At 43.1% G+C, this 10696-nt stretch overlaps 1 protein-coding gene across 3 annotated transcripts in view; it reads left to right on the top strand.

Annotated features, from left to right (window-relative positions):
• The first annotated feature begins 480 nt into the window (after positions 1–480).
• The window catches only part of LOC126983972 (uncharacterized), a 54494-nt gene continuing 44278 nt past the window's right edge, over positions 481–10696 (top strand). For all 3 annotated transcript variants that reach the window (XM_050837251.1, XM_050837248.1, XM_050837252.1), the window contains exon 1: positions 481–621. The gene's annotated coding sequence lies outside the window, so the exon portion shown is untranslated. The remainder of the gene's footprint in view (positions 622–10696) is intronic.

The following is a 10696-nucleotide window of genomic DNA, read 5'->3' as shown; positions in this document are numbered from 1 at the left end:
TTGTGTACCTCTTTTTTTGGTGATATTTCCTTCTTTTCCAAATCTTGTGTGTGTGATCAACTTCCTCCTTGACTGAATGGCGTATCATAGACTTTGGAAACACACCCTTCCTTTCTTTCTTCCCTTTCTAATGGTGCTTTCGTAGTCTCTTTAACCCGGTAGCAGCGACGGGCCAAATTTGTGCCATGATATAAACCCCCAAAATAGATGATGCATAAACTGATAACAAATGCTTTGATATGTATTATGAAATGGTTTGTGTGAGTCATGATTTTTACTCATTTTTCTCGCATAGAGGGACCATTAAGAAACATGATCCCTGCTGCTACCGGGTTAATGCCACGGGTCTTCACACCGACACCTCTCACCTAACATTTCACCATACCATTTCCTTTACCCTCCCTGGCCGCCCTCTCGCAGCCTCTCACCTCCCTCTCCTCTCCCCCCCAGTGGCGTGCTCGACGGTCACGGTGTCTCGGTGCCAGGCGGCGCTGAGGACGCTGGTGCAGTTCTCGTGGTTCCAGCCCACCTGCCTGTGCAAGGAGCCGCGCCTCGACCCGCAGTGCAACGCCTTCAGGGACCTGCTCTTTGACCACCCCTGCGTCTTCGTCAGCAGGAAAGGTCAGCCACGCATCACCTGTTATTATCTTCTCTGTTTTATTCTCTATCTCATTATTTAATTATCTAGTATTATGTCGAGTTATATTTATCTCTATCTAAGTATCTATCTAATTATCCGCATTTTTTCTTGTTTTTGTATTTTTTTTTTCTAAACAGTGAATAAGTTTTGCTTCGTAAGAGCCGTCAATCAGTCCTTAACTTTCTAAGCCTCGTGTCGCTCTCTGATAGAAGTTCACTCTATTGTTGCGAGTCTTAAAAATTAATAGCAAAACCTCATGAAAAGTTATCGGTCAGTCTGTCTGTCTCTGCGTTATCTTTTATTCTTAATTGGCTCTGTCTTGTCTTTCTGTCTGTCTCTCTTCCTCCCGCCTGTGTCTGTCACCATCCCTTAACCCTCTGCACTAATACCTGGTACAATAAAAATAGACATAATAAGAAACAGGTATGAGCAGGCGAACACCGAGACCTTACACGGGACCTCGCAAAACATCAGTCATTTGCGAGGAAGGAATGACTTAAAGCAATTCCTGCCACGCCATTCGTTTTAATTCATGTTTAGGAAATGAAATAAAAGAAGAGAACGATATATCAAGGCTGCACTAGGGAGACTACATGGCAATAGATCACATAGCAGGAGAATAACGGGACGAGGGATAAAATACTGTTAATCTAAATCTATAAGAACATTCTATTGACTATTTAGATAAAAAAAACAGTATTAATTTGGAGAGAGAAAGAGAGAGAGAGAGAAGAAGAGACAGACAGATAAACAGACTAACAAACAGGCAGACAGACAGACATACATACACACAAAAAAACAGACAAACCTACATACATAGAGGCATAGAGACAGACTGACAGACACCCAAACATGCAGACAGACAGACACAGAATTTTCCTCCGCTCTTCTTTAGGATGACACAACTTTCCGGGGGGACTTCGATAAATACGGGGAATCAAAGAAAACGAAGACAAACAAGCCGGAGGAGCAAGTTTGATTACGTAGGAATTGGATCATGAAAACTTTGCGTCCGAACAAATTATGGGAAGGCTATCGTGTGCTTGAGAGAGAGAGAGAGAGAGAGAGAGAGAGAGAGAATGTGTGAAGATAATTATTTTTTATCTCATATCCTCATTGTCTCTATATGTCCAACTCTCTCTCTCTCTCTCTCTCTCTCTCTCTCTCTCAATCTATCTATCTATATGTCTTTCTATGCCTGTCTATCTAAGTATCTCTAGCTTTCTCTTTAAGAAAAGTACGTATGCTTAGTCAAAATAATTACAGATTATTAAAGGTTATTAAGAAATATAATGGCCATCATCGAACAATCAGTGTATATCAAAAATAACGCAACAAACACATAATTATACTATCACACGATCGCCGTACAAGAAGAACCAATTCAAACTAACAAAATCGCCTTAGGTACAAAGAGAGGACCCAAGAACAAGACTTAAGGCTCTCGACGTTGGCGCTGAAGTCAAACAATCGAGTTTATCTTGGCTCCGAGAGTGTTCCCATCCGCGCTAATTTACGAACACGACCAACGGCGAAGATGGCGAGTTACCGAGGATGAAAGGAAGGCGAGGAAAGCAGAGAGAGATGGAGAGGAAAGGAGTTGAGGAGGGGAAAACGGTGAGATGGTGAAAAGAAGAAGTTGTGATAAAAGACGATGTGATGGAGATACTGAGAACAGAAGAGAGAAAAGATAGGGAGAGAAAAGGGGGAGAGAAGAAACTTAAGAGAGAGAGGGAAAATGGTGAGAGGGTGAGAAGAAGAAAGAGAGATAAATTGGGAGAAACGACGATGTGACGAAAATGAAAAGAATAGAATTGAGAAAGAGAAGAGAGAGAGGGAAGGAGAAAAAGTAGGTGAAAATGGTGAGATGGAAGGAAAAGAAGAAGGAGGATAAGTTGAGAGGGAAAGATGATGCGACGGAAATACAGAGACGAGAAGCGATAAAGGGAAGAGAGAGGGAAGGAGAGAGGGAGAGACGAGAGGTACGAAAGGGGCTAAGAGGTGGGAGGAAATAAGAGATCGTTGGTGAGAGGAAACTTCATATCTCATCTCTTACTAAATCAGCTTCCTCGAGGCTGGGCGTTCTGTACCGTCTCCGCCAGTTCTTCTCCCCTGCACAGTTGCTGTCCATATCTTCTTCATCTTTCTATCGATATTTCACGCTCTTCTTCTTCTGAACACTGCAACTGCATGCCTCCCCTCCGCGGCCCCGCTGCACTCGACTTTCTACTCATGCTCATCCCTATACTGTCCAAACCCCTTATGCAAGAGTTAACCAGCATCTTCACTCTTTCATCCCTCACGCTGGTAAACTCTGGAACAATATTCCTTCATCTGTATTTCCTCGTGCCTACGACTTGAACTCTTTCAAGAGGAGGGTATCAGGACACCTCTCCTCCCGAAACTGACTCTTTCAGCCCACCTTATCTTTGGATTCTTTTTAGGAGCAGCGAGTAGCGGGCTTTTTTTTTTTATTAATGTTTACTTTTTTGTGCCCTTGAGCTGTCTCCTTTGCTGTAAAAAAAAAAAAAAAAAAAAAAGAAATAGCGACGTAAAAAAATAGGTGGGAGGTAAGAGAGTAAAATGAGATGGAAGTTGACTAGAGAAGGTTAAATGGAGGGAGGGAAGGAGGAAGGAAAGAAAAAAGAGAGGAACTTAAGCGAGGGTAAAACAAAGAAGATAAAAAAAAACATGAAAGAAGACAATTAAGAGGAGAGGAGGAAGGGAAGGAAAAGATCACATAGGATAAAAGAAGAAACGAAGGAAAAGAGTAAATGAGGAAAAGAAGAGATAAAGGATTAGATTGGAGGAGCGAGATAGGGAAAAAGAGAAGATAGAATGAGAAAGCAGAAAGATAAGAGGGAGGAAAGAAGTGATGATGATGCGATAAAAATACGAAGAAATTACATAATGAAGGGACAGACGAGAGAGAGAGAGAGAGAGAGAGAGAGAGAGAGAGAGAGAGAGAGAGAGAGAGAGAGAGAGAGAGAGAGAGAGAGAGAGAGAGAGAGAGAGAGAGAGAGAGAGAGAGAGAGAGAGAGAGAGAGAGAGAGAGAGAGAGAGAGAGAGAAAGGCGGATATATGAGAGGGAGGAGAAAGAGGAAAAAGACAGAGGAAGACAAAGAAGATAAAGAAAAAGCAGAAAATGGTAGAAATTATTATCAGACCTGAAATTGGAGAAAAGACATTAATGAAAATAAATAGGTAGACAGATATATAGATAGAGAGATAGAAAGATAGACGGTACAGAAAGAGATCAAGGAACACAAACAACAGACTAGAAAGATGATTAGACGGAAACATGGAAAACAAGAATGACACAAACACACAGACTAACAAACTGATAAAAAAACAGATACAAACAGAAACACATCAAAACCTTCACACCATCATAAACAAAACTGAAAAAAAGAAGTCCCCTAAAATATACCATCAAAAAAAGGAAAAAAAATAAAGAAAAATCACAAGAATAAGTAACCACAACACATAGACACTTTACTTGTAGGTTACTCTTAAGTTTGTAATTTTAAGTAGGAGTAAAGAAAAAGGGAGACTGCGAAAAAAAGAAGCCAAGAATAGTAAAGACCAAGAAGATCAACCAACAGCGCCTGAATACTTTATGGAGGCGAGGAGAGAAGAGGAACACGAATTTATGGTCAACTCTAATTCTCTCTCGATGCGAAGCTAAATTTTCAGCTGAGATTAAAGTGAAAGGGAACGAGAAAGACAAAAGAGAAGGAGGAGAAGATGGAGGCGGAGGAGAAGGAGGTAAGGAAGGAGGAGGAGGAGAAGGAAGACGAGGTAGATGGAGGAGGAGGAGGAAGAGAAGAGGTATAAGAGTCTTCTAACTTAAAGGAATGAGAGAGCGTGAAGGTGAGGAGGTAAGAAGAAGAAGAAGGAGGAGAGGGAGAGAGAGAAGAAGAGAGAGAGAGAGGAAGGTATATGAGGCAATTACCGAATGAGAGAGAGAGAGAGAGAGAGAGAGAGAGAGAGAGAGAGAGAGAGAGAGAGAGAGAGAGAGAGAGAGAGAGAGAGAGAGAGAGAGAGAGAGAGAGAGAGAGAGAGAGAGAGAGAGAGAGAGAGAGAGAGAGAGAGAGAGAGAGAGAGAGAGAGAGAGAGAGAGAGAGAGAAAACACAAAATGACAAATAGCAAATACGAAAAACGGATTGAAATAAATTGAGGTCAAGGATGGAAAGGTGTGGATGAGGGGGAGAAGAGAATAAAAAGAGAAAAAGGAATAAAAAATAGTAGGGAGTGAAGAAAAAAGAATGAAAGCGGAAAAGGTAAGAGAGAGAATATGTGAGAAAAGAAATGGGAAACGAAAAGGGTGATAAAAAGAGAAGTAAAGATAGAGGGAAAGAAAATGGACATCAGAGGACGAGAGATATGGAAAGATTGGGCTAAGCTGTGACGGGGTGAGGTAGGTTGAACTGGGCTTAGCTGGTCTGTGCTAGGATAGGCTGGGCAAAGCAAATGACACGTTACATAACACTAGAATGACGCTGTAAACACACTCACACACACAGACACACACACACACACACACACACACACACACACACACACACACACACACACACACACACACGCAAAAAACATATCAAATCACATTACGAGAACCAACCATTTGAAAGAGTACCTCGTTATTTAATCATGGTCCGTTTGGCTGAAATGAAACACACACACACACACACACACACACACACACACACACACACACACACACACACACACACACACACACACACACACACACACACACACACACACACACACACACACACACACACACACACACACACACACACACACACACACACATGATTAACTGGTGCCCTTCAATGTTGCGAGAGCTGTGTTCAATTTCACATGTGTATAGGGAGGAGCATCAAAGCCTTTTCTGAGGGTATTACTACAACCTTTGCAGCTGTTTGCGAAGGTGGAGGAGTGAAGGGAATGGGAAGGGGAGGGGGAGAGGGTCGGAGAGGACCAGAGGGAGTTAGAATAGGGACTGGGAAAATGGACGATTGAAGGTGAGGGGGTGGAGGGAGGTAAAGGGAGAGAGAGGGACCAGAAGGAATTATAAAGAGAACAGGGAGTAGTAGACGATTGACTGGAGTGAATGGAGAATAAATGGTTGAAGGAAATGTAGTTATAGATATGTACTAAAGTGAGACAAGCAGACAGATAGACGGACAGAGGCACACACAAAAAGACACACAAACAGACATATATATATTTTTTACAGCTAAAGAAACAGCTTAAGGGCAGCAAAAAAGGACACACAGAAGGACACACAAACAGACAGATAGACGGACAGAGGCACACACAGAAAGACACACAAACAGACATTTTTTTACAGCTAAAGAAACAGCTCAAGGGCAACAAAAAAAGGATTCAGAGAAAGACACACAAACAGACAGATAGACGGACAGAGGCACACACAGAAAGACACACAAACAAACATATATATTTTTTACAGCTAAAGAAACAGCTCAAGCGCAACAAAAAAAGGATTCAGAGAAAGACACACAAACAGACAGATAGACGGACAGAGGCACACACAGAAAGACACACAAACAGACATTTTTTTACAGCTAAAGAAACAACTCAAGGGCAACAAAAAAAGGATTCAGAGAAAGACACACAAACAGACATATGTACAGAACAACGTAATACCTAATCATATATAGACAAAGAAGCGGAAACACATGAGCCACTGAAACACATACATGCACATACACACATAAGAGATCCACACAAACAGAAAAACGTACAGATCAGCCTTATACCCAATTAACTATGGACACAAACATATAGAGACGGAAACACAGACAACACCAACTCACACACATACACAAACACAGAAAGACACACACACAAACAGACAGACGTACAGAACAGCATAATCTCCAATGAAGTCTAGACAAGAACCTAAAATCACAGGACACACCGAGACACACGGACACATACACACCTAAAAAGACACTCACACACAAACAAACGTACAGATGATCGCACTACCCATTCTTACATACAAACACCGACGCGGAAACACCAAGACACCGAGACAGACACAGAGACAGGGAAGGAGTGAGAGAGGGAGGAGCAAGGAGCATGAGGCGATGTAATTAAGGTCGGGATGAAGTCTTTGCACGCCCAGGACCAGGACGGATCGATAACCTCCGTGTCCTTAAGACCAACACAGCCACGAAGGGAGACTGACAGGGGAAAGACAGACGACAAACAGCGAGCAACAGCAACACTCTCCCTATTTTTATTTTTTTACAGCAAAGGAGACAGCACAAGGGCACAAAAAAGGAAACAATAAAAAAGCCCGCTACTCGTTGCTCCTGTAAAGAATCCGAAGAGGTGGCCGAAAGAGCAATCCCCTACCTACTCACCTAACTACCCACCTACCTTACACCATCACAGCTACGAAGACAGAGGCAGACAGGCTCCAGGAAACATTTGCAGTATTTACCTTGATTTCAATTACCTATCATTTACCTACCTACCTACCTAGCTGCCTCGCTTACTATAATAACGTGACGATTTGAAGAAAAGATTAAAAGTGGTAATATTTACTTTGTAATGTAAGTTTCTTTTTTTTTGTACTCTGCTCTTCGTTTCCTGGTGTATTTCTTTTTCTCGTGTGTGTTTCTCTTCCATTTTATCGTCTCATTCGCCTGGTCTCTTTCTTTTTCTTTCTTTCTCTCTCCTCTCCCACTGTTCCACTTTCTCTTTACAATTCACGAACCTCATTTTTTTTTCTGTACTCTTGCCTTCGTTTCAAAGTGTATTTCTTTGTGTGTTTCTCTTCCATTTTATCGTCGCATTCGCCTCGTATCTTTTTTTTTCTTTCTTCCTCTCTTCTCTCCTCCCACTGTTCCACTCTCTTTACAGTTCCCGTACCTCATTTCCTCGCCGCCTCTTACCGCCCTCATTCTTTTTCCCTCGCCTAATTTTCCTCGCTTACCTCATTCTCCGGCACAAAGAGAGAAAACGAGCCTCTAGTCAACACCAATTTCAACTTTACTCGGCGGTTCATAGAGAAACACACACATGCACATAAATGTAGAGAGTGACCCGCTGTTAATTCGCTGTAACTTAGCTACCGACTTTTCATACCCTCGTTGTAAGACATTATATTACCCTGCGACATCATTTTGACCCTTTTTAACTCACTGTAGCCCTCCTGTACCGTCCTTCAAACCTCTCTGACCACATATCATCCTCCTGTAACCTAATATGGCCATGCAACAGCTCGCTAAGGCTTGCTCTGACCTCCTTGTAATCTTAAGTAAATACGCACTCACTGTAGCCTCTGTACTCTTCTCTAACCTTCCCTATCTAAGCATTAACCTCCTGTACCCTAATATGGCCATGCAACAACTCGCTGACCTCTTTGTAACCTTAAGTAAATACGCACTCACTGTAGCCTCTGTAATCTTCTCTAACCTTCTCTGTCTAAGCATTAACCTCCTGTACCCTAATATGGCCATTCAGCAACTTCCTATAGCTCATTCTCGCCTCTTTGTAACTCTATGGATACTCGTGCGGTACAGTAGTGACCTATTCTCTCTCTTCTGTAGCGCGCAGTGACCCAGCTATGACCTACTGTAGCGCGCTCTGCCCCCCTCGTCATCATCTTGAAGTAGCGGTGACTGAAAGCAAATCGATACGCGCCTCAAAATTACCGAGGGTTATCTTTTAGCGCGGAACACAAGCCGCGGCCCCAGCGAGGGAGTGGCATGCGAACGAGGCCTTTCAGAGTTGTTAAGTAGAGACGAACGAGAATTTCCACGGCAGTCCCAACACGCACGCACGCACACACACTCTCTCTCTCTCTCTCTCTCTCTCCTTCTTTTTGCCCTTCTATCTTCCCTTTTCCTTTTCTTTCCTACCTTTCCTCATTCCCTCGTCTCCTCTCTTTCTTTATACTTCCATTTTTTCCCATTTTTACTTATATTAATTCCACTCATTCCATCCCTTTTTGATTTATTCTCTCCCTCCTTCTTGCACTTCTCTCTTCCTCTTTTCCATTTTTGCTTTCCCTCACACTCCCTCTACTACCTATTCTCTTTTTTCTCCATCGCGTTTTGCTACTCTCCATCATACGTACACTCCCCTTCCCTCACACTTACCCTTTTCTTTCCCCCTTTTTCCTCTCTTTCCTTCCTTTCTTTACTCTCTCTTCTCATCCCACCTATCCTTTCCTCTTTCATTCCATCCTTTTCTACCTCTCTCTCTCATCTCCCTCCTCCCCAATTCCTTGTTTCTTTTCATTTCTTTCATTTTCTACCTCTTTCCCTCGATTCATTCCACCCCAGTTCCTTTATTTCACTTCATTTTCTACCTCCCTTCCTCAAGTCCCTCTTCCCTAATTCCCTGTTTCTTTCACTTCCCTCATTTTCTACTTCTCTCTCCCACAACTTCGCCGCGACAAGGCCTGACGATGATGAGACCGGGAGCTAAAAAAGGAGGTTGACTAACGAGAAATCGAGACGCGTTCCTCCAGAGATGCAGTTTCAATATTCCTCGCCGCTTAGAATAGAGAAAGACAAGACCACTGGGACAGACTTGGAGCTGACGAGAGAGAGAGAGAGAGAGAGAGAGAGAGAGAGAGAGAGAGAGAGAGAGAGAGAGAGAGAGAGAGAGAGAGAGAGAGAGAGAGAGAGAGAGAGAGAGAGAGAGAGAGAGAGAGAGAGAGAGAAAAGGAGAGCAAGAAGGATGTGTTTTGCGTGTTAAAATCCTAGAGGGCAAAATTTCAACTAGTATTCGGTAGTGATTAATCTTGAGGCGAATGCAACTACAAATAAAAATAAATGTATGCGGAAGGCTTGCCCGGGTTGGCCGTCTGCAGTGGAGTCAGCGGGTGAGTGAAGCAACGGGCCTCCTGGTATAGGGTTCCTGATAGTTAGATTGTTAAGAATGTGAATATGTAAACTATATGAAAAGACAAACGAGGCAAGAAGGATGTAATATATATTTGAAAACCCTGTTGACAATTGGAATTACTAGGACTTCGATGTGACTGATTTTAATGGTAATACTTTCATAGATAAAGGTATATGCATATTCCTACGTATGACTGTATATTACCTCTATGTAAAAAAAAAAAAAAAAAGAGACTGCAATTAATCGAAACGTATACTGTTTGTAATGGCGAAAACACTGATGAAAAGTGAAAAAAAGATAAATGCATAACTTTATGGTTAAAACAATCTAAGGAAAGAAAGACTCTTAGTTCATCAATCTCTCTCTCTCTCTCTCTCTCTCTCTCTCTCTCTCTCTCTCTCTCTCTCTCTCTCTCTCTCTCTCTCTCTCTCTCTCTCTCTCTCTCTCTCTCTCTCTCTCTCTCTCTCTCTCTCTCTCTCTCTCTCTCTCTCTCTCTCTCTCTCTCTCTCACACACACACACACACACACACACACACACACACACACACACACACCTATTACCTCCTACCCATCCCATCTCCGACACAAGCACCATACCCCACCCCCCCCACACTCAAAAAAATAACCTTCACAAGCACACCCACACCCACGTTCACTCACCACCCTCCCTACAACGCACACAAACCCAACCAACCTTCCCCCCCACACACACAAACTCCACAAAGCCAGGAACATAAAAGACCAGGTAGGAAAGGAAGGACGCGCCAGCACAGGTCGAGCAAAACACACCTGCGAACCTTCTGTCTCGCTATCGATTCCTGGCGGGGTTACTGGACCTCGGGAAGTGGGTTAGCAGTGTGAGTCGAGCGAGGCAAGAGAGAGGAGGTGGGAAGGCCGCACGGAGAGGACGATGGAATTGAGGAAGGGGAGGGAAAGGGAGATGGGGCTTAGGAAAGAGGATGAAAAGGGGAAGGTATAAAAGGGAGTGTAGTTAAGCTAATGGAATGACGGAGAGGAGAGCCAGAGAGGGAAAGAATTTGTTAGATAAGGTGAAGGAAAAGGAAGAAGTGGGCATGGAAAGGAGGGAGAGACTGGGGAAAGGGAGGGAAAGGGGACGGTAAAAGGAAAATGTAGTTAAGTTGACAGGAAGATG

Source organism: Eriocheir sinensis, chromosome 55 (assembly GCF_024679095.1).
Source record: "Eriocheir sinensis breed Jianghai 21 chromosome 55, ASM2467909v1, whole genome shotgun sequence".
Taxonomy (NCBI): Eukaryota; Metazoa; Arthropoda; class Malacostraca; order Decapoda; family Varunidae; genus Eriocheir; species Eriocheir sinensis.
This window is presented reverse-complemented; position numbering and strand designations above follow the sequence as displayed.